At 43.1% G+C, this 24,563-nt stretch overlaps 1 long non-coding RNA gene across 1 annotated transcript; it reads left to right on the plus strand.

The window, feature by feature from the left end:
• Window positions 1-5,876: 5,876 nt before the first annotated feature.
• On the plus strand, window positions 5,877-24,097 carry Gm40820. The gene is made up of 3 exons (XR_872333.1): window positions 5,877-7,535; window positions 8,454-8,576; window positions 23,902-24,097. It is a non-coding gene; the product is annotated as a predicted gene, 40820 (long non-coding RNA).
• The last annotated feature ends 466 nt before the right edge of the window (window positions 24,098-24,563 follow it).

A 24,563-nucleotide genomic window follows, 5' to 3' on the forward strand; every position in this document is an offset into this window, starting at 1 on the left:
TAGTCTTAACTAAAATGAAGGTATATACTGCTTGCTAGATCTCAAAGAAATCCTGGACAAATGGCTAACTGAGGCTTATTTTATATATCAAAGCAGCTGCTGGCTGCCAGGTTCTCTCAGCATCCCTCATCTTTTTGGCAATCCCTGCCCCCTACCCTAGACCTCACTACTCCCTGAGCTTCCCTTCCCCCAGCTTCTCTTCCCATTTTGTTGATGTGGCTTCTTGGTGCTCTTGGTTCCCAAATGTCACCTCTCTCTTTTCTTCCTCTCTCACTGCCCTGTCTTCTCATGGCCTGGTTCCGTCTGAACCTTTTCTGATGCCTCCGGTCATGCTCTTCCACATATCTACAATCCCCTCGACAATACCTTGGATCAGTCATCGGAGTATGTTGTGGTAATGTTATCACCATCTTTAGTTAAGATGATCATGTAGTATAAACCAACAAAAGCAACATCTATAAAACATCTTAATCCTACTGAGCCATTGGTTTATCATTATATCTCCTTTTATACTCAGGAAACAACACCAGGTCTTCAAAATACTTTGGATTAGAAAATCTAAAGATTGTAAATGTATATTCAGGTGAACAACAGCAACAACAACAAAACTGGCTTAGAGACGTTTGTCTAACTACTTTTATCTTACTATCTGTTAAACACCAGAATTCTAGGAATATTCAGATAATAAACAAAATATATTTATATAAGACACATTAGATAAATAAGGTTTATACATTCCTAAGGTTATAAATGTATGCTCAGGTTAACAGAAACTGACTTAGAGATGTTTGTCTAACTACTTAAGTCTTTACTGTTTGAGACAAAGCTTCTGTTATATGTACTCCTTTTTAATCTTAGTAAAGATGACTGCCAGTCATATATTTGCTTCCAACATAATGAGGCCATCAGCTAACACAGAGGCAAGCCAATTGATTATTATTTAAAAGTATCCTTTTCGTAGTAAACCTATTTTTTAAACAAGAATTGTATATAAGTTATATATACAGTATATTCTAAATAAGAGTTGAATCACTTATATAGTATGTTGTAGTAAATTAAGACTACCTGTGTGTGTGTATATATACATTAAGTTTTAAGCTAATTTAAATAAGTTTTAAGCTAAATTTTGTTATAGATTTTTTTAACCATACCCAATGAACTTACAAATCATGAGCTATTTACATCATAGTTTTAAGTATCTTTTTTTTTGTTTGAGATCAGAGAAATCAGAGATAAAAGGTTTCTAATATTTATTTTTTTATTTTATTTTCAGAGTGAAAAATAGTGATAATATAGAGGTAAAGGACTTTTGGAAGTTTAGAGCAGAAAAAGTTGTGATAGAAGAAATTTTGTGATCATTTGTTTTATGTTATTCCTCTGTCAGGTCCGCTTTGGTGTGTAAACTATGCACCTTAGCCCCTTGTCCCTGGTCAGAAACCCAACAGTTTGTTCAGTGGTAGAAGCTGTTATTATCTGAAGGGATTTGAATTAAGTGTTCCATCTTTGGCCATTGATTGAGCTGTAGTGAGGCCAAGCCATTTATAGCAAGACAGTGAGGCTTTAATGAAGTCACAGTCTGAGGAAGAAATGAGAAAGGGTTGCAAAACATCCTCTGCTGGACCAGTTTCTATAAGCTCTGAGTGGGAGCTGAGAGACAGAGAAGCCTAGGAGGGAGTGGAGAAGCTGCAGTACTCCAGGAGGGAGTTGAGAGGGATAGGAACTTCTCCTGAGAGAGGAGGGGCCAGGTAAAGGAGGAGGCAAAGAAAAGGGCTTGGGGGGGTGGGGGTGGGGCAGAGGAAAGCTGTTTGATTTCTGTCTAGGAGGGGGGACAGAAGGGACAGGGTCAGAGCACTGCAGCTCCTCCGGGAAGCAGGTGGAGGTAGAGCAGAATAGGAAAAAGCAGCTGAAGAGGTGGACTAGGACAGATTTGAGGGGAAAAAGAGGAGCAGTGTCTTTAATATAGAGATATGTCTTATGTGGCCACATGGGGCCCTGGAGAGTGTAGTAGGCTCCAGGAGCCAGAGAGGTATTTATGGAGTAGACAAGGAAGGAGAGGCTAATGGTTAGGGCACATGGAGAGAAGAAGGAGCTAAGAGTCAGATTCTAGAATTTAGAGTCAAATTTGGTTGGTGGTGAAAAAGTATAACATAAAAAACAAACAAAAAAAAATCTAGGCCATTAGGCCCAGGCTTGAGAATGTTGACCTTTGTGACTCAATGCTTCAAGGCATGCTAATCATAAAACAGATAGTGATGTTCCTCCACCCACCTGCTTCCTGGGTTCAGGGACTGTTCATTCAAAGAAAGTCACCCTGACCCACCCTGACCATTGCTGGAAACTGCTATGCAAATGTGCTATTATTAGAGGCTCATAGAAAACTGTCTTGACTTTTCACTTCCCTGTGACTCTTAACTGGTATTTTTGGTATTTTCCAACAACGTCCTCCCCACCGCCTTGAGTTGTGGTTTCTTCCTTTAAATACCTCCGTACCCAGCTACTCGGGGTGCCGCAGTCCTCTACCCCTGCGTGGTGTATGACTGTGGGCACCAGAGCGCTCTTGGAATAAAAAGTCCTCTTGCAGTTTGCATCAAGGCTGGTTTTCGTGAGTGATTTGGGGTGTCACCTCTCCTGAGTCAGAACGTGGGGGAGTCCTCAGGTTGTGGGTCTTTCATTTGGTGTGCTGGCTGGGAAACATGTCCACCCTCACACCCGAGAACCGACTTGGAGGTATGGAGATCCCCTCTGGATCTGTGTGTGTGCCAGCCAGTGTCTCTGTTCTAAGTGTCCGTTTTCTGTTTTCTGAAACGAATGTGTGCTTGTTGTGTTGGTTTGTTTGTCTGTGTCTCGTCCTTTGTTTCTCAAGCATGGTGCCACCTGAGTTTATATTGATCAGCCTGAGTTTGGATTCTGATCAGCCTGAGTTTATACTGATCAGCCTGAGTCTGGTTTAAAAATTGCCCTGGGGGATGCCTCGTCTCTAGGGACCTCTGTCCCATCTGTGGGGACCTCCATCCCATCTGTGGGGACCTCTGTCCCATCTGTAGGTCGGTAGCGATACTATAACCCTCTTGTAGATAACTGGCCATCTGATTCAGCAACCCTCTGGGTCATTTCTCTGGTTTTGGTCATCCCAGTGGAAGTGGACGACAGTGTCTTTGTGTTTGTTGACAGTTTGTGTACTGTTTGTATTCTTTGTGACTAAGATGATGAGACTGACTGTGATGACCCCCCTCCCCTAGTTTGACTCTTAACCATTGGACTGAAGTTAGGACTAGAGTCCATAACCTCTCTGTGGAGATCAAGAAAGGACCTTGGTGGACTTTTTGTGCCTCTGAGTGGCTAACTTTTGGCATTGACTGGCCACTGGAGGGAACTTTTTTACTTGACTATAATTTTTGAGATCAAAGCCATTATCTTTCAGGAAGGACCAGAATCACACCCTGACCAACAGCCTTACATTACAGTAATGGCAAGGCCTGGTCCAGAATCCTCCACCTTGGGTCAAGCCTTGGGTGTGCCAGCAGAAGCCAGGCTACCGAGTCCTGGCCTTCTGAAAACTCATGAAAGAGAAAAAGAAAAAAAAAAAAAACAGTATCAATTGGTCTTTGGAGCCCTGCACCTGTAGTTAGGAGTCTAGTGTGGCTGGAGAAGCCCTGCTAGGAGATGATTGTAAACGCTGCTCTTAAAGGGACCAGCAGCTTCTCAAGTTCTATGGTAAGGGAACTGATGGCTGTTTTTCCTACAAAATCTCTGTGCTTGTGATTATTGGATTCATCAGGTAACAAGGAGCTCCTCTCTTGAAATTACAGCTAGAAAAATTAAGAATTTTGTTTGATTTAAATAAGCAAATGTCTGCAGCCATTTCATTTTTGTTTCTGAATGGTTTTAAAGGTATAAATATGTTTTATATGTCTTGGTTATAGATCATTGGCTCATAAGTTATTGATTATGATTAAAAATTTGTAGCATTGGTAACAGAAAGTTGGCTTAAAATTGGTAACTCTGGGTTGGAGTAATTTAGAACTACAACATGCAGCATGAGACAACCCAAGGAAATAGGTCTCTAAATATACGCCTGAATTGGGTAATATTCTATGTAATTCTTATCCTAGAAACCAGACTTATAAAAGATAGGATTTAAGACAGTGTCTCTTTGAGGTATTAGAGGCTTGCACCTTCTTGCATTTGTGTGCAGGAACGGGCAGCCAAACTTTGTAGCAAGTAATGTTTTTGGTGTTGATATTTAAAGAGAATAGATTGTTTACACTGTTAAAATTGGGTTTTGCTTCCCAAAATTGTGGTTGTACTCTCGTATTACAAGAGAAATTGAAAGTGAAGGCTTCTCCCTGATCGGAGCCACCAGCTAGTCCATCAGCTCCTCCAAAATCTATCCTGAGATTGAGAAGCGTCCTGAGTGGCCTAGTCTACTACCTCCCCCTTATCCACAGCCTCAACCCCTGCTGTCGGAGAACCCCAAACCCCTCGGGGCAGCAGAAGGTAGAACAGAGCTGGATAGTGCAGAGTCCGGATGGACTCAGGTGGACCTGCCCAACCTTCAACCCCTTCAGTACTGGCCATTTCCCTCTGATGATCTTTATAACTCGAAAACTAACCACCCCCTTTTCTCAGAGGATCCCCAGCGCCTCACAGGGTTGGTGGAGTCCCTTATGTTCTTTCATCAACCTACTTGGGATGATTGTCAGCAGCTGCTACAGATGCTCTTCACAACGGGAGCAAGAGAGAATTCTGTTAGAGGCTAGAAAAAAATATCCCAGAAGCCGACAGGTGGTCTACACAGCTACAAAATGGGATCGACATGGGATTCCCTTTGACTGGCCCCAGTTGGGACTACAACATGGCTAAAGGTAGGGAAAGTTTGAAAATCTATCTCCAGGCTCTGGTCTCTGAAGAGCCTCAAGACAGCCCACTAATTTGGCTAAGGTAAGAGAGGTATTGCAGGGGCGGACCAAACTCCCCTCAGTGTTCCTTGAAAGGCTTATGGAAGCCTTCAGGCGGTTCACTCCCTTTGATCTTACCTCTGAAGCCCAGAAGGCCACAGTGGGCCTTCATAAGGCAGTTGGCCCCAGATATCAGAAAGGAACTTCAGAGATTGGAAGGGTTACAGGAGGCTGAGTTACATGATCTAGTGAAAGAGGCAGAGAAAGTGTTTCATAAGCGGGAGACTGAGGAAGAGAAGAAAGAGAAAACAGGAGGGATAGTAGACAAGAAAGAAATTTTACTAGAGTTTTGGCCGCAGTGGTAGGAGAGAAAAAAAAGAAAAGACAGGACTTAGACAGATAGGGAACCTGGACAACAGAAGACCAATGTGCTTAACAGAATTAGGTGATTTGGGGTACTGAGCCTCAGCTAAAAAGCCTCAGCTGTGTCAGACTGAAGTTACCTATTTGGGGTACACCCTTCAAGATGGGAAGTGGTGGCTAAAGGAAGCCAGAAAAAAGACAGTAACTCAGATCCCCACCCCCATTACACCAAGGCAAATAAGAGAATTCTCGGGCACCACTGCCTTCTGCAGACTCTGGATACCTGGGTTTGTGACATTAGCTGCCCCATTGTACCCCCTAATCAAGGAAGGGGAGGTGTTTGTGTGGACCCCAGATCACCAGAAAACCTTTGAGGAAATTAGAAAGGCCCTACTGATGGCCAGCCTTGGCCTTGCCTAACCTAACCAAGACTTTCACTCTATGTGGATGAGAGAGCAGGCGTCACCAGAGGAGTCCTTACTCAGACTTTGAGACCTTGAAAAAGGCCAGTGGCTTACCTATCCAAGAAGTTAGACCCTGTTGCCAGTGGGTGTTTTTCTTGCCTGAAAGCTATTGCTTCCATAGCTCTGCTTGTCAAGGATGCTGATAAGCTCACTCTGGGACAGCAAATAACTGTAGTGGCACCCCACACTCTTGAAAGCATTATCCGACAGCCCCCTGACTGATGGATGACCAACGCTTGTATGACACATTATCTTAGACTTTTGAACTGAACGAGTGACCTTCTCTCCCCCTGTTGTCCTCAATCCCACTACCCTACTGCCCGAGACTGATGACTCTTCACCTACTCATAACTGCGCTGACATTCTGGCAGAAGAAACTGGTAAGCAAAATGATCTGAAGGATCATCCTTGGCCTGGGAGTCTGAGCTGGTACACGGATGGCAGTAGCTTCATGATTGAAGGTAAGTGGAAGGCAGGGGCAGCAGTGCAGTGGTGGACAGAAAGTAAGTGATCTAGGCCAGCAGCCTCCCTGAAGGGACGTCGGCCCAGAAAGCCGAACTTGTGGCTTTGATACAAGCTCTACGAATGGTAAAGGGGAAGTCTATCAACATTTACACTGACAGCATGTATGCTTTTGCCACTTCACAGAGAAATATACAGACTAAGAGGGCTGTTGACATCTGCAGAGAAAGACCTAAGGTGCTGTGGCTAAAGGGAATCAGATGGCAGCCCTAACGGCCAAACAGGCAGCCCAAGGAACAATGATCCTGGCAGTCAAGGAACCTAAAGATTGTTATGATGTCAGAGAGACTAGCTTTAGATACACCCCTGAAGACTACAAAGTTATGGACAAATTAGGACTGGTAAAGGAAACCCCATATGGGGTAGTAGAAACAGAAGAAAGAAAACTAGTTCTCCCACGGGAAGAAGGACACAAGTATGTTACCAACTTACATTACTTGACCCACTTGGGGGCCAAGAAATTAAAAGGTGTGGTTAGGTCATCTGACTACTATGTTATAAGATTCTCTGACTTGGCAGAAGAAATAGTCAAAAGCTGCAAGGCTTGTGCTATGACTAATGCAGGACACTCCATGTATACTCCTGGGAAGAGGCTCAGGGGCAACTGTCTTGGACCCTACTGGGAGGTAGATTTTACAGAATCTAAGCCAGCTAGAAATGGCAACAAGTACTTATTAGTTTTTATATATACCTTTTCAGGCTAGGTAGAAGCTTTTCCTACCAGGTCTGAGATGGCCAATGTGATGGCCAAGAAGATCCTAGAAGAAATCTTCCTGAGGTTTGGGATACACAAGGTAATCGGGTCTGATAATGGACCTGCCTTTGTTGCCCAGGTAAGTCAGGGACTGGCCAAAATATTGGGGATTGATTAGAAGTTACATTGTGCAGACAGGCCCCAAAGTTCAGGATAGGTAGAGAGGATGAATAGAACCAATAAAGAGAACTTTACCAAATTGGCAGCATAGACTGGTGCTAATGATTAGATAGCTCTCCTACCCTTTGTGCTCTTCAGGGTTAGAAACACCCCTGGACAATTTAGACTGACCCCCTATGAATTACTCTGGGGGGGCCCTCCACTGGTAAAAATAGCCTCTGTACATAGTGCTGACATGCTGCTTTCCCAGCCTTTGTTCTCTAGGCTCAAGGCACTCAAGTGGGTGACACAGCGAGCATAGAAGCAGCTCCAGAAGGCCTACTCAAGAGAAGGAGACCTGCAAGCACCACATTGCTTCCAAGTTAGAGATTTGGTCTACATTAGACACCACCATGCAGAAAACCTTGAGACTGGGTGAAAAGGCCCTTATCTTGTATTTTTGACCACCCTACTTTCTACCCTTATGGGGCCCCTTTTGGTTTTGCTTCTGCTTTTAATTATAGGTCCATGTGTGTTAAATAGGCAAGTCACCTTTATTAGAGCAAGACTTAGTACAGTGCAGCTTTTAGTTTTGAGACAACAGTACCATGCCCTAAAGGATCAAGTGCATCAGGTGGAAGATAGTGTCTAGTTCTAAGATTAGAACTACTAATAAGTAGAAGTGGGAAATGCAAAAGTATAACATAAAAAACAAAAAAAATTCTAGGCCTTTAGGCTCAGGCTTAAGAATATAACCTTTGTGACTCAATGCTTCAAGGCATGCTAATCATAAAACAGATAGTGACATTCCTCCACCCACATGCTTTTTGGGTTCAGGGACTGTTCATTCAAAGAAAGTCACCCTGACCCACCCTGACCATTGCTGGAGCCTGCTATGCAAATGTGCTATTATTAGAGGCTCATAGAAAACTGTCTTGACTTTCCACTTCCTTGTGACTCTTAACTGGTATTTTTGGTATTTTCCAACAACGCCCTCCCCACGCCCTTGAGTTGTGGTTTCTTCCTTTAAATACCTCCATACCCAGCTACTCAGGGTGCTGCAGTCCTCTACTCCTGGATGGTGTATGACTGTGGGTCCCAGAGCGCTCTTGGAATAAAAAGTCCTCTTGCAGTTTGCATCAAGGCCATTTCTCGTGAGTGATTTGGGGTGTCACCTCTCCTGAGTCAGAACGTGGGGGAGTCCTCACGTTGTGGGTCTTTCAGTGGCAGAAGCCAGCAGAAACAAATGATTCATGTATACTTCAGGAGAATCAGATCAGCAGCCTAGTTTGGAGGGGGCAAGCTCAATTGAAAGAGAGCTCATGAATGCCAATCCTGTGGTTTCTGCACCAGATGACTGAAAAACTGAGGACATGACCCCTTCCAAGTTATGGTTGGGGAGAAGGGGTATTATAAATATGAAGGAGTGCACAGTCAGTGGCACCTGGAAGAATCCAGACTGAACTAGACCATGAGGTGAGTGGTTTTGGGGTGTGTGTGTGTGTGTGTGTGTTGGGTGGGGGTGGTTTGTGTAGGGGTGTTTGAAGATGGGGGTTGGTGAGGGACTGAGAGAGGAATAGAAAAAAAGGGAGCAAAGAGAGGACCTGGGAACCAAGAGTTGCTGGGTTATACATAGGCAGCAGAGAAGCTGGGGGAAGGGAAGAGATATGGGAATGTGTGACCTTAGAGAACATAAGATGACCTGAAAGACCTTGCTAGAATAGCATGCTGGGGACCTTCCACTAGAAGGTCGTGACAAACACTCCCTTCCCGGAATGACCCAGCAAAACAAAGCTTTACAAGAACGCCCCAACCACAAGGCAGGTGCAGATAATGATGAGATGTTTTAGTTCCCTCTTCTGTTGACTAAGACCTCTCTTCACCTGGGGCCATCAATGCTGCTTAGGGAGGGGCTAATTACAATTTCTAAAGGGGAAGGGGAATGAAAAGGTCAGCTCGAGACAACAATGGACTTAAACCAACTCATGTTGTTATCAAGGCCTACCCTTAAACTGTATAAAAACTGTGTGCTTAGGAGATTTGGGGATTGCCTCTGCCCCAACTGCAGGATGGCCCTCGATCAATAAACCTCTTGTTTATTGCATCGATCTCTGTCTCTGTGTTTCTGTGAGTGGGACATCCTGGACATAAGGCTCTTTGGGTCTTACAGGGAAACTCAGGTCCTGGAGAATTAGGGAGCAGGGTATGCCACCTGGGATTGAAAGAACCTAGTGGGGGAACCCCCACTCAATTCCTGATTTGGCATGCTGTGGGGAGCCGCACTCACATTTGCCATTATAAGATGGCGCTGACAGCTGTGTTCTAAGTAGTAAATAATCTGCACATGTGCAGGGGCAGTTTTCCCCGCCATGTGCTCTGCCTTTCTCGTGATGACAACTGGGCCGATGGGCTGCAGCCAATCAGGGAGTGACACGTCCTAGGCGGAGGATAATTCTCCTTAAAAGGGACGGGGTTCTGGCACTTCCTCTCTTCGTCTCTTTCTCTTCGTCTTTTCCTCTGCTCTCTCTGCGTCTCTCTGCGTCTCTCTCTCTCTCTCTTCCTCTCTGCCTCTCTGCCTCTCTCTGCCGTGCTCTTCCTCTCTTGCTCCTGAAGATGTAAGCAATAAAGCTTTTGCCGCAGAAGATTCCGGTTTGTTGCGTCTTTCCTGGCCGGTTGCGAATGCGAGTAAGAGCATGCACCCAAGAATCACGAACAAAACAGAACACCTTGATGTAAAAACACGAGGTAGTTTAATGGCGGAGCTCCGGGTCAAAACGTATCTCATGCAGGAGACAGTGGTTTCGACCACGAGGCTTGGAAGCTAGGGGTTTTTATAGAAAAGGGGCTGGGGCTGGGGGAGGAATTGGCGAGGTTCCACATGATTGATTCATTTAAACATCAGCAGACTGTACATGCAGATAACATTTAACTTAGGTCAGAAGGGCGGGAGATAGGGAGGTGCCGGGCCAGTCCAGCATGTCATTCTCTTTATCTTTATGGCAAAGCAGCCTCAGGAATGTCTTAATGACGGGCCTGCCCGGGCATGTCCTGGCCTGTTCTGCAATGTTCTCAGCCCCAGGTTTCAAAGCTCACAAACAACTCTTTGGGCTATTTGACATAAATTACATGAATCACAGGTCTCAAGTTTTATTTTCTTTCAGGATGACTATGTAACAGTTACTTGTGAGTAGTGAAGAGGGAGATTGACTGGCAGCCAGAAACCATTTTCATGTGTTAAGTAGGCACCTAGGTTAACCATTAGTTCCTGCCCTGTGGATCAAAATACTGTTTTAAAATCTAATTCTAACAGGGCATGGTGGTGCATACCTTTAATCTGAGCACTCTAGAGGTAGAGGTAGGTGAATCTCTGAGTTCAAGGCCAGCCTACAGAGCAACCTCCAGGCTAGCCAGAGGCAGAGGGAGACTGTCTCAAAACTAAAACATGCCCCAATCTAATTCTAGATCACAGATACAATATAAATTTAAAATGAAAGATGGCTATTAGAAATGTAAGGGTTGGTTCATGCTTTGCTGAAGAATGACACCCTGACTTAAATAGTATGTAAACACAAAGACTGTTTTATTCTGCAGAAGTTCGGCATGACGGAGTCTCCCATTACCAAGATAGAGAGACAATCAACTGAGCTCCATGCTTTGATTTAAAGCACTTTGGAGTTCTGGGGTAGATGAGCTTTATCTTATTCTATATCTAGGCATTCCTGAACCATTACTAGGGTGTGGAGGCTGGAGGCTGGTTTTTTTTTTTTTTTTTTTCCCTATTAGGAATTGACTTGTCTGGGCTTGCCTGGGCCTGCCTGGACTTGCCCAGTTCTTAGACCTAGTATCCTTAACTGCCAATTTGAAGTCTGTCATGGAATCAACCTAGCCTTCTCATTCCCCACTTTTAGTACTGGGCCGTCTTGAATCCTTGAGATGTTTCTGAAGCCCCTACACTAGCAGCAACCATACATCTCTTCTGTAAACTCTCCTGGTGTCATTTGTCTTCACCAGTATATTTAGGGATGGCTGGGAACTTAGGGGGTGGGAGTGTGAGTGGTGCAGGGTAGCAAAGCTACCAGGATGTTGGCAGTGGAAGGTTGGACAGCTTCCGTTTTGGCTTTATCAGCTAGCCTGTTCCCTTGGGCTATTTTTGATGTTGCTTTCTGATGCCCAGGACAATGAGTTATGAGCACTTTGAGAGGAAGCTATTATGCCTCCAATAAAGCAAGTATACTTTCCTTATTTTTAATTTTTTTTTCTTTCAGCAGTCAATAATCCCATCTGCTCTCAGTGTAAATGTTAGCTATGGTTCCTCTTGATAGTTTTAAAGCCTGGGTTAGAGCCTTTAGTTCAGTTTTCTGAGCTGAAGTTCTCAGCGGCAAAGCAGTTGCCCAAATAACAGAGTCCATGTCCATTACTGCCACCCCTGCATTCCTGATTCCGTTCTGGACAAAGCTGCTCCCATCCATGAAGTAGATACGTTCTGTGCCTGGCTAGGGTATGTCAGTCAAGTTCTGCCTGATGTTCTGGATGTGCCCCAGAACTACAGAGCAATCATGCTGTACATCTAAGGACGGGTCAGGTAGCAGGGTGGCTGGGTTTAGGGCAGATGATGGTTATATCTTATGCAAGGGGAATTCAAAAGTATAGCTGAAAGTGCACCAGTCTGGCTTTGGATAGCCACCAGCTGGGTGGACTCTTGAGGATCCCCTCAATAGTATGGGGGGGGTGGTGGCGTGGTGATAACAAGTTCCTGCCACATGGTTATTTTTGTCAGCATCCTTGACTAGCAGGGCAGTGGCAGCTATGATCTCAAAGCAGGCTGGCCATCCTTGGGCCACCAGGTCCAGATTCTTTGATAAATAAGCCACAGGTCTTTTCTGTGGCTCCAAGTTTGGGTGAGCATCCCCTTTCCTATCTCCTTTCTCTTATCCACATACAGGTGGAAAGGTTTGTGAATATCTGGGAGAGCCAAGGCCGTCACCTCCAATAAGGCTTTTCTTAGAGTCTTAAAAGTCATGTCCGTCTCCAGGGTCCATTCTATTTTGTCTTCTTGGCCCCTGGTGGCCTCATATAACAGTTTGGCTATCTCAGTGAACCCTAGCACCCAAAGTCTACAAAACCTGGCAGATTCCAGGAATTCTTATACTTGCCTTTGGGTTGTTTAAATTGGGATGCTAAGGATGGTTTGCTTCCAGGGCATCTAACATCATGTGTTGGATGGCTCCCTTGAATATGTACCCCAGCTGGGTGACCTCAAGTTGACAAAGCTGTGCCTTCTTAGCAGACACCTGATATTCAAGTTCACTCAGCTCCTGTAGCAGGTCTCGTGTGGCTTCCTGGCATGTCTCCAAGTCAGGAGCCCACAATACATACTGGAGCACAGTTATTTGGGGGTACACCCATGAGTACTAACCCAAGTCCTTATGTAGTGGGTTATCAAAGATGATGAATGAGTTCTTGAATCCTTGAGGGAGGCATGTCCAAGTCAGTTGTCCCTTGGAGCCTCTCTCCAAATTTTGCCATTCAAAAACAAATAGAGGCTGGCTTTTGGGTGTCAGAGGCAAGCCACAAAGCCATTCAGTTGCTGAAGCTTCCAAATCATGTTAAGGGCAGCTTGGTGAACAAAAGCCATGTTCACAGCTGACTGGTGCTCTCTGTCAGCTTCAAAAATTCTTTCTAGATATTCCCTGGGGCTCTCATTCTTTCCCTGTATCACCTAGCTCACCTTATATAAATTTGTGGGCTGTCTGGAGGCCTCTCAGAGCCCCTACTCACCAGAATATGGTGGTGGACCTGGACTCCTTACTTTTAACATCAGTGTTAAAATCCCAGTTGGGTCAAGTCAAAGGAAAGGCTGCATCAATATCAGCCTGAACTTGAGTGTGCAGCACATTTGCTCCTGGAACCAATTTCTGGGCAGCTCCTATGATCCTCTCTCTCTCTTCTGTCATGAAGAGGACCTGTAATAATTGCTGACAAGTCATCCCAGGTGAGTCAGCATGACTGAATCTAGAAGACCTGTGAGAGCAGATGGTCTTTCTAAAAATGGGGGGCAGGGGGTGTTCTGCAACTTCCAGTTGTAAAGATCATTACTGGCAAATAGCACATATGACATGAACCATCTCCCAGAGCATCTGGGGGTCCCATAGCCTAGACTTTTTAAACTGTGGTAAAGTCGTCCCTCTGAGCAGTAGGACCAGATTGTGAGGTGGATTCCAAGTGGAGTCAGGAGCATCAGGAGAGTCAGAGGCTGATCCCTCTATCTGCCTGTGCTGGCTGGGCAGGGGCAGCAGTAGTGGCTGCAGGAATAAAAACATAAGGAGAGGGACAGAGATTCTCCTCAGGAGCAAAAAAGGGGAGCAAAGCAGGGGGCCCAAGCTGACCCTCCTTTAGAGGAAGAAGGGTAGGGAGTGGTAAGGCCTATAGCACTTGGTCTGGGTGGCCCCAGGCCTCATAAAGGTTCACCCTGTAAATGATGGGAAGATGAAAAGTCCCCTCCTTAGGTAATCAATATCAGCCTGTACTTGAGTGGGCAGCAAATTTGCTCCCGGAACCAATTTCTGGGCCATTCATTCCTGCAAAAGATTGTTAGTTTGTGGGGATAATCAACCAGACCAGAGTCTTCTACAACTTGGCAAAAGTCCTTAAAATGGTTCAGGACCAAGCCCAGTGGGATGCTTTGTGCCTGTTCCATCCGAGGAATCAAAGAAAAATTTGTACTAGAAGACAAAATGTACAAACAGAATACACAAAGAAAGACACAGAAGGACGTTCCTGAGAAAACAAAAACAAACTAAATGCCTGTCTAAGACGTCTTCCTCCCTGCACATGGGAGGCCTATAGACACGCATCCAGTTTAGAATCTAGATGAGAACTAGCAAGTTCTCCAGCTTCTGGCCAGGTGACAAAATATGCTCTGCTTTGTCCTTCTCAGCCTCTAGATTAAACCTGAAACAGAATTAAACTCAAAACAGAAACACAGTTATGGACAAGACAAAAGGCAACTGCACAGCTAGATTTACCAATTAGAAAAACACTCCACTATTTGGGTTGATCTTAGACGAGTCCCCAAATGTAAGGGTCCATGATTTGCCCAAGAATAATGCCCTGGACTCAAATTATATGCAAACTTAAAGAGTGCTTTATTTTGCAGAAGTCCAGCATGCTGGGGTCTCCCATTACCAAGATAGAGAGACAATCAAGTGAGCTTGCAGGTTCAATTTAAAGCACATTGGAGTTCTGGGGTAGATGAGTTGTATCTTACTCTATCTCTAGGCATTCCAGAACCATTAAGGGGCATGGAGGCTGAAAACTCTTGTTAAGGAATCCCAGGGTAGGTGAACTTATCTTGCTCTATCTCTAGGCATTCTGAGACCATTATAGGGGAGTGAAGATTGGAGCCTCGGTTTCTTCTTCTTCTTCTTCTTCTTCTTCTTCTTCTTCTTCTTCTTCTTCTTCTTCTTCTTCTTCTTCTTCTTCTTCTTCTTCTTCTTCTTCTTCTTCTTCTTCTTCTTCTTCTTCTTCTTTCTTCTTCTTCTTCTTCTTCTTCTTCTTCTTCTTCTTCTTCTTCTTCTTCTTCTTTCTTCTTCTTCTTCTTCTTTCTTCTTCTTCTTCTTCTTTTCTTCTTCTTCTTCTTCTTCTTCTTCTTCTTCTTCTTTTCTTCTTCTTCTTCTTCTTCTTCTTTTCTTCTTCTTCTTCTTCTTCTTCTTCTTCTTCTTCTTCTTCTTCTTCTTTTCTTCTTCTTCTTCTTCTTCTTCTTCTTCTTCTTCTTCTTCTTTTCTTCTTCTTCTTCTTCTTCTTCTTCTTCTTCTTCTTCTTCTTCTTCTTCTTCTTTTCTTTTCTTCTTCTTCTTCTTCTTCTTCTTCTTCTTCTTCTTCTTCTTCTTCTTCTTTTCTTTTCTTCTTCTTCTTCTTCTTCTTCTTCTTCTTCTTCTTCTTCTTCTTCTTCTTCTTTTCTTCTTCTTCTTCTTCTTCTTTCTTCTTTCTTCTTTCTTCTTTCTTCTTCTTCTTCTTCTTCTTCTTCTTTTCTTCTTCTTCTTCTTCTTCTTCTTCTTCTTTCTGTTTCTTTCTTCTTCTTCTTCTTCTTCTTCTTCTTCTTCTTCTTCTTTTCTTCTTCTTCTTCTTCTTCTTCTTCTTCTTCTTCTTCTTCTTCTTCTTTTCTTCTTCTTCTTCTTCTTCTTCTTCTTTTCTTCTTCTTCTTCTTCTTCTTCTTCTTCTTCTTCTTCTTCTTCTTCTTCTTCTTCTTCTTCTTCTTCTTCTTCTTCTTCTTCTTCTTCTTCTTCTTCTTCTTCTTTTCTATTAGTAATTGACTTTACTGGGTTTATTTGTCCAGTTCTTAGGCCTCTCCTTAACTGCCAATTTGTTGTCTGCCATGGATTCAGCCTAGCCTTCTCAGAAACAACTACAAAGAGTATCTTGGGTGTTACAGGTATCCAAATTCACTTCCTAGTGTTATTCTGCTCTTCAGAGCACCTGAAGCCTACAGCATCAATTCACCAAACAGCCTCATGGCTGTGGCTTAGCAGCTCCTGAGACCCCCACGACTTAGGGGGTGCAGAACAAATTTGACTCCCTCTCATTACCTACTCAGGATAGGTGAGTGAGACATCTGCCAACCAAGTTTTCTTACTTTCTGAGTAGGGTTGTGGATGTTCCTGCAGAGCTAGTTTCCAAATGCACCATTGTGATTCCCATGTTGTCACTTGTTTATCTAGCCAAGCCCTGTATGCTGCCATACTTCAATTAAATGACCAGAATACTTAGTCCCTGTGGTTATTTGCTTATAAGTATGATTACAGTCACGCTATGCTCTTCACTGGGACCCAAATTATTCATTTCTTAAAATAGTATTTAATAGGTATGTGGCTTCTTTCAGATACTGACTGGTCGTTGCCCCTTTGTCCAGACACTTCCTTTCTTCCCTTTAAAATGTTGTTTCTCATGAGTGTGAATTGACTTCTGCATATTCTCTGGGGGAGGCACTTTGCTTCTGAGGCAAGGCATCTGAGGAAATTATTTACATTTCTATTTTTGAAAATATCTTCTCACTCTCATGTGGATGTTATTCTCAAATAAATCCTATTGCAGTGAATGTAAATAATATAAATAGTGCTTGCCATCATTTGCCTCACTGCCTTTAATTCTTAGTTTCTCCAGTAGACAAAAAATTTTTCATTTGTCTCCTGCTATTTGTCCTGCTTAATCTTACTCTTTAAAATGTTTATATTTTACAATAGAATGAGATTCTCCATCATGATGCATGTGACATAGTCACATGTGATGTCTTGGCTTGTTTTTTCAATAGGTGTTACAAAGGTTTTCACACATCAAAACTTAGTGTCTTCTAAAAAATCACACACATTAATTTATTTCAGATATAGTATCTGTTTTTACCTAGCTGGCCTTATACTTGGTTACTCTATGAGAAAAACTCCTAAGTAGCTTTTCAATGCTAGATTTCTGAGGTCACTTAGATACTGTGTGAAGGAACTAGGCAGTGGTTCCCACAAATTACACCATGCAACAGGTCTCTCATGGGAGGTTTATTAAGGGAAAGGTATACAGAGGCTGCCTCTGGGAGAAGGAAGGGAAGAAAGGATGGGGGAAGGAAAAACATGGCTTTTTATCAGACTGGTGGTGCAGGCAGAAGAGAACATGTGACAGAGGTAACAATGTGTTGCCTCTGAGTAGGTAATGATGACATATCTTGGTGTCCCGGGTCCCTGGGAGCTGACTGTAAAGACTGTCAATACTGTTGTGGAATCCCTTTTGGCTGTCCATGGATATGCCTGATTGCTAACACTGTGGTCCCTATAGAGGAGTTATCAGAAAGCTTCAGTTGGATATAGACAAAATATTGAAAAACTGAATCTTGGGAAACTTGCCAGGATTTCTCTTTGACCTCGAGCCAATATCTGAGGTCAGCTGACTCTGTCAAGATGACATCCCAGCACAATGAGAGGAATAAGGATAAAAAAAAAGAATTTCCAAAACCAGAATTTATTCAATTTAAGAAAACAATTTGTCTCCTTTATTTTTTAGAGGCTAAATACACTTTAATCTGTGATATGATGTGACCGTGATGTTAAACCTATTTCTTGGCAAAATAAAAATAAGCTGATTCCTCTAATGCCATTTTTTTCTGGACATTTGGGGATTATTGAAGCCTCAAAGTCTAGAAATGAAACAACTTACTTCCTGGTATTCAACTGTTTGTTTACAATATCCTCCCACTGACTTCTCTTTCCTTCCCCAGGATCCAAATGGGATTTACTCTTTTCCAAACAATTTAAAATTCAAGGCCATGCCTGAAGTGGTACCCAGTTATAAGGAATGTTTTCTTGCGATATTTACTACAAGGATTTGCAGGGAAACAGACCCACAGATGCATGAGAACATGCACATATTCCTTCAATAAGCATTTATTAAGGGAGAGGCGTTGACAGGGATTATGGGACAGTTTCCAGGTTGTCTTCTTGGTGGCCAGCATGACTTGGGGGTGGTGCCAGAAAGGGAGAGGCCATTTCAGTTGGAGATTGGGATAACTTCAGAAAAGAAGTGAGATTTCAACTGAAATCTGAGTGACTATGTGATATTGTGACTTAGACTTTGAGAAGAGCATTTCAGGCCCAGAGAACAGCACATGCAAAGGCCTTCGTGCAGGCCTTTCAGGGACCATGGATATGGAATTAGGGAACAGAATGAAAATGTTAGTACCTTTATGGCAAGTGATAACTTGCAATCAGCCAACTTCACTCTGGAGAAATCCAGGATCCCCCCTGAGGGAGAGCAGTAAATAGATTCTATTTCCCCTGGTTAGGAGTTAGGGCAGAGAAACTGAATTATGCAGAGATAGGAAGGAGACCCTGACTGTCGAAGACTGGGAGTAATTGGGAGTGAGTGTTAATATGCTTCTTTCTAGTGTGATGAGAACATCCTGGAAATAGTACAATTTTGGGACTATACTAAACCCACTGACTTGTACATTTAATGGGGTGAATTTTGAAATATATCAATTACATTTCAACAAAAAGAGTTTGAACTTAAGAAGAAGGTTGACTCTTGGTGAGATACTCAGTATGGTCAGGAACAGTCACTTTCCTCAGGTGTCCTGCCTGAAATCATCCGTATTTCATGTCCTACATGTGCCATAGTTTGCATTTTATAATGGGTAATGGTTCATTGTGTTCCATAGTTCACAAGCTCATATCTCTAACGTTGACCATAAATGAATGCTTCCATTTTTATTATTGATGTCACCGGAAACAGTAAAGTTCTTTTATTTTTCCAAAAATCCTGGTTTTCCATAAACCTCCTTCTGAAATCTGTATCCTACAGGGCTAGACTACTGCTACCCTGCCTGAACTGTGCCTTTAGCCCTATAGTTTACCATGTAATCTAGGTCTGTTTATCTTTTTTCTTTCTTTCCTTTTTGATAATTTTTTCTTTTGGGTCAGGGCAATACAGACAGCACTGGCTTTGAAGTCATAGACATCCACCTGCCTCTGCCTCCCAAGTGGTGGCATTACATGTATGTGCCGGCGTACCAGCCTCTGAGTCTTTGGAGCGCGTCCTGCTCTTTGCTCACCTTTCCCAATCATTTCCTTAAAACAACACAACTCTTCTGACTTCATCTGTTTCTACTACTAGACCTTCTGCCTCATTTTGTAATATGTTTACCTACCTGACTCCTTTGCCAGACGTAGAGCCCCCCGAGGTCAGATGCAGTGTCTTATTAATTTTCACTTCCCTGTTGCCTGTGTCTGCAGATGGAAGATATAAAATGCTTGTTAATTGGATTGAATTGAATTGTGGAGACTGAAGAACAGCACAATGTCTCTGCTTCTGTGGAGTCACTCCCCTTGGCACTAACTGTAAGAAGTGGAATTACTGGGCCAGAGGGTACAAATCTTTCTCTGCGCTTGCCATACTGCTTTCTCAAAGGTCTAACAAATTTGTAGAGCCAGCTGAAATAAATGAGTGTATCATATCCCTGTTTTAAATAATAAACATGTTTTTAAATGATGATTTAAAAACTGCTAATTTAGCACGTGTCAAATGGTATTTCAAGAGTAATTTGATTTGCACTTCTTTGACTACTACAAGGGTGACTAATCTTTCATGCAGGAGCCCAAAGAAGTCAGAAGTGGGTGTTGAACCCTCTACAATAGGAGTTCGAGGCAATTATGAATACCATGTAGGTGCTGGGAACTAAACCTCAGCCTTCTGCAACAGCAGTAAATGATTTTAACCATTGAGCCATCATTTTAACCTGCTCTCGTTATATTTTATTTGCTATCTGATAGCCTGTTATTTTGGCATATATATTTTTTCAAAAACATGTTTATTATTTAAAACATCTTTAAAATTTAAATATATTTTGCCCATATTCTAGCTCTACTCCAAATATATTCAGAATCCCCCCTCAGCAGGTATAATTGATAGGTTTTTTTATGATTTTTTTATTAGATATTTTCTTCACTTACATTTCAAATGCTATCCCGAAAGTCTCCTATACTCCCCCCCCCCCCCGTCCTGCTCCCTTACCCACCCACTCCCACTTCTTGGCTCTGGCATTCCCCTGAACTGGGGCATATAAAGTTTGCAAGACCAAGGGGCCTCTCTTCCCAATGATGGCCGACTAGGCCATCTTCTGCTACATAGGCAGCTAGAGACATTAGCTCTGGGGGGGGGGTACTGGTTAGTTCATATCGTTGTTCCACCTATAGGGTTGCAGATCCCTTCAGCTCCTTGGGTTCTTTCTCTAGCTTCTCCATCGGGGGCCCTGTGTTCCATCCAATAGATGACTGTGAACATCCACTTCTATATTTCCCAGGTACTGGCATAGCCTCACAAGAGATAATTATATCAGGGTCCTTTCAGCAAAATCTTGCTGGCATATACAATAGTGTCTGCGTTTGGTGGCTGATTATGGGATGGATCCCCGGGTGGGGCAGTCTCTGGATGGTCCATCCTTTTGTCTTAGCTCCAAACTTTGTCTCTGTAACTCCTTCCATGCCTATTTTGTTCCCTATTTTAAGAAGAAATGAAGTATCCACATGTTGGTCTTCCTTCTTCTTGATTTTCTTGTGTTTTGCAAATTGTATCATGGGTATTCTAAGTTTCTCCACTTATCAGTGAGTGCATATCAAGTGAGATTTTTTGTGATTGGGTTACCTCACTCAGAATGATATCCCCCAGATCCATCCATTTGCCTAAGAATTTCATAAATTCATTGTTTTTAATTGCTGAGTAGTACTCCATTGTGTAAATGTACCACATTTTCTGTATCCATTCCTCTGTTGAGGGACATCTGGGTTCTTTCCAGCTTCTGACTATTATAAATAAGGCTGCTATGAACATAGTGGAGCATATGTTCTTATTACCAGTTGGAACATCTTCTGGATATATGCCCAGGAGAGGTATTGCTGGATCTTCCCGTAGTACTATGTTCAATTTTCTGAGGAAAAAAAATGATAGTTTTTGTTGTTAACTTTTACCTTAATGGATAGGTTTACATTCATTCATTTTAAAAAATATATAACAAAACAAAATAAAACATAATGATAAAACAAAAACTATCACATCAAAGTTGGACAAGATAGAAAGAAAAGAGTCCAAGAGAGGGCATAAGAGTCAGAGACCCACTTGTTTGCACACTCAGGAATCCCATAAAAACATTAAGCTGGAACCAATACTATAAGTACAGAGAACCTGTTGTAGATCCTTGCAGGTCCTATACTTGATGCTCCAGTCTCTAAGTTCATATGAGCTTTGCTCATGCTGATTTAGAGTACCTTGTTTTCTTGCTGTCCACCATCCCCTTTGGCTCTTACATTCTTTCTGCTTCCTCATCTTCGAGTTCCTTGATATCTGAGGTGAGGAATTTGATGGCGATATCCCATTTAGGGCTGAGTGTTCCAAGGTTTCTCACTCTGCATAATGTCTGTCTCTGTCTCTGTATTTGTTTCTATCTGCTGCAGGAGGAATAAAAATTAAGACATGACTACCCCTAAGTTGAAAAGAAGGTTTTGTTGAGGGAAAGAACACCTAGGACGATATAGACTGAACATACCTGCTGGAATAGACTAGGCCATGAGAGAAGTCAGGGGGTGGGAGAGGAAGACAGGGGAACCATGAGGCCAAGAGAGCACATGGGCAAAATAGCTGGGAACTATATAGGAAGAGAAGCTGGGGGCAGGCAAGAAAAGCTCAGAGGCTGGAAGGGTTTAGGGTGATGAGTAGAGATGAGAAGTACTGAGCAGCCAGGGCTCTGTAAGTATTACTTGCTGAGATCTGGCAGGCTAGTGTCCTCTTTGATTCATTTCTTAGTTTTGTTTTGTTGTTTGTTTGTTTGTTTTTTGAGACAGGATTTCAATGTGTGACCTTGGCAGTCCTGGAACCTGCTCTGTAGACCAGGCTATCCTAGAATGATATAGCTCCTCATGCTTCTGCCTCCCAAGTGCTAGGATTAAAGGTCTATGCCCCCACTACTCACTTTGATAAGTCACCTCAGGTATTTGTCTCAGGTTTGTTTGAGACAACACAGGATGAAGTTTCTCTGATGATGGTTGAAGAAGGCACTGATCTATGAGTACATTGTCACTAGGAGTCATTTTATCATTACATTTCCTTCCCTCCTTCCCTCTTTCCTTCCTTCCTTCCTTTTTTCACTTCTTTCCTTTTTTTTAGATTAGTGTTATTTGATTTTACCCTAGTCCCTGGGCTATTTAGTGTCAGGTATGGGTTCCATCTCCTGGAGTGGGCCTTAAGTTATTGGTTGGTTACTCCTAAATAAGGGTTGTGCCACTGTTGCCCTAATATATCTTGTAGGTAGTACACTATTGTAGATAAAGGGTTTGTGGATGACTTGGTATGTATGTTTGTTTCTCTTTTGATAGGGTGCATTATATCTTCCTATAACAAAGACTATAACATGGGGAGGAAAGCTCTTTGTAGGCACCAATTCAACATTTCCATATTCAATTAGTAATATAGGTGTTGTTTTCAGCAATGGTGTCTTGCTGTCTGTTTGTGGAGAACAATGTATAGTCTTGGTAACAGCCTTGTAGTAGGAACAGAGCAGGGGGTGGGGGCGCCTTTATGTAAACACCAGGGGCTCAAAAGCATATCCTACAGGAGGACCTAATTGAGGACTGCCTGAGAGACCAAGGATTGCTAATAACAGACAATGACAGGAAACCTGGAACTCCTGTTCAGAAGAGAGGCTTTCTCGGCACCCACAGAAATGGAGCACAGGTGGAGCGTATTAAAGGATCTTGCAGCAATGTACAGATGAGCTTGCTGCAGCATTTCTCACCTGCTCCTAGAGTGTCATTGACTCTGTGCCACCTCATCTCCAACCCCCCAGGGCAGGTAGGGTCGGGCTGCGAGTAGTTCAAGGCACAGACAACATCACCTCTTTGACCAACAACTCAATTAGATAGCAGTACTCAATACAAGTATTGGAAGTTTTGTTTGTTGACAGGAGATGGCCACTTGGGACTCTGTCTCCCTAATTATTTGACAATTTAATTTAGATTACCTTCATATATGTATACATTTTAGGCTGTTTCAACTTTAATAGGTTTCCATACTACCTCTCAAATGGCTGTTAATTTTAGCTGTCTCTCCCCACATTTCCTTTCACTACCCTCTCTATCCTTCTCCTCTCTTGATACTCCCATTCCAGATGTTCTCCATGCATCTATAAATATCTACTCTAACTCCCTTTTAAAATGAGATATATCTATTCCCATACGCTATACCTACCTTCTGTAGTTCTATGGAATATAGCTTGATTATCATTGACTTAAAAGCTAACATCTACATATAACTTCTTTTACATACCATCTTTGTATTTTTGGTCTGGGATATCTCACTCGGGATGATTTTTTTTCTAATTTATTCTATTTGCCTATAAATTTTATGATGTCATTTTTGACAACTGAGTAATAGTATGTATAAATATACCACTGTATAAACATACCACATTTTATTTATGCATTCATCTGTTGACAGACATTTAGGTTGTTTCCAATTTCCGGCTATTATGAATATAGCAGCAATGAGCATGATTGAGCAAGTGTCTCTGTAGTAGGGTAAAATAACCTTTGAGTATATGCCAAGAGTGGTATAGCTGGATCTTGAGGTAGATCGATTCCCATGTATCCGAGGAAACACCACATTGACTTCCACAGTGGCTATACAAGTTTGCACTCCCACCAGCCATGGGTGAGTGTTCCTCTTACTCCACAGCCTCAACAACATGATCTGTCATTTGTTTTGTTGATCTTAGCCATTCTGACAAGTGTAAGATGAAATCTCAATGGAGTTTTGATTTGCATTTCCCTGATGGCTAAGAATGTTGAACTATTCTTTAAATGTTTCCAGGCCATTTGAGTTTCCTCTATTCACAGCAAGGTGTGGAGGCTACAGTACTAGGGGGAAGAGAATAATCTCTGGGAAATAGAGGGAGAGAGGGATCTGGGAGGGAGAGAGGAGGGGGAGGGAAAAAAGGGACCAGTTCAGATATGGGAAGAGATGGGGGAGAAGTACAGAGGGCCAGGAATTTGAAAGTAGGTGTGTAGCAGTGGGGGAGGGGGAGCTGGGGGTAGCCACTAGAAAGTCCCAGATGCCAAGGACCCAAGAGATTCCCAGGATCCAACAGGGAGGACTTTAGCTGAAATTCCCAACAAAGGGGAGAGACCATATCCAGTGAATAGGCATGGCCCCCAGTTGAGGGATGGGGTCACCCACCCACCTCAAAAATATTAATCCAGAATTCCTCCTGTCCAAAGGAAATGCAGGAATAAAGAGCGGCAGAGATTGAAAGAAAAGCCATCCAGAGACTGCCCTACCTAGGGATCCATGCCATCTGCTGACACCAAACCCAGACGTTATTGCTGATTTCAAGAAGCGCTTACTGACAGAAGCCTGGTACAGCTGTCCCCTGAGAGGCTCTGCCAGAGCCAGACCAATACAGATTCGGATGCACACAGCCAAACATTGGACTGAGCATGGGGACCCCAATGGGGAAGTTAGGGCAAGGACTGTAGGAGCAGAAGGGGTTTGCAACCTTATAAGAAGAACAATATCAACCAACCAGACCCCACCAAAGCTCCCAGGGACTAAACCCCCAACCAAAGAGTGTACCCATGTGTACTGGCTGGTTTTATGTGTCAACTTGACACAAGCTGGAGTTATTATAGGGAAAGGAGCTTCAGTTGAGAAAATGCCTCCATCAGATCCAGCTGTAAGGCATTTTCTCAATTAGTGATCAAGAGGGAAGGGCCCCTTCTGGGTGGCACCATCCCTGGGCTGTTAGTCTTGAGTTTTATAAGAAAGGAAACTGAGTAAGCCAGGGGAATCAAGCCAGTAAGGAACATCCCTCCATGGCCTCTGCATCAGCTCCTGCTTCCTGCCCTGCTTGAGTTCTAGTCCTGACTTCCTTTATTGATGA

The sequence above is a fragment of the Mus musculus genome, chromosome 11, assembly GCF_000001635.26.
Source record: "Mus musculus strain C57BL/6J chromosome 11, GRCm38.p6 C57BL/6J".
In the NCBI taxonomy this organism is placed as follows: Eukaryota; Metazoa; Chordata; class Mammalia; order Rodentia; family Muridae; genus Mus; species Mus musculus.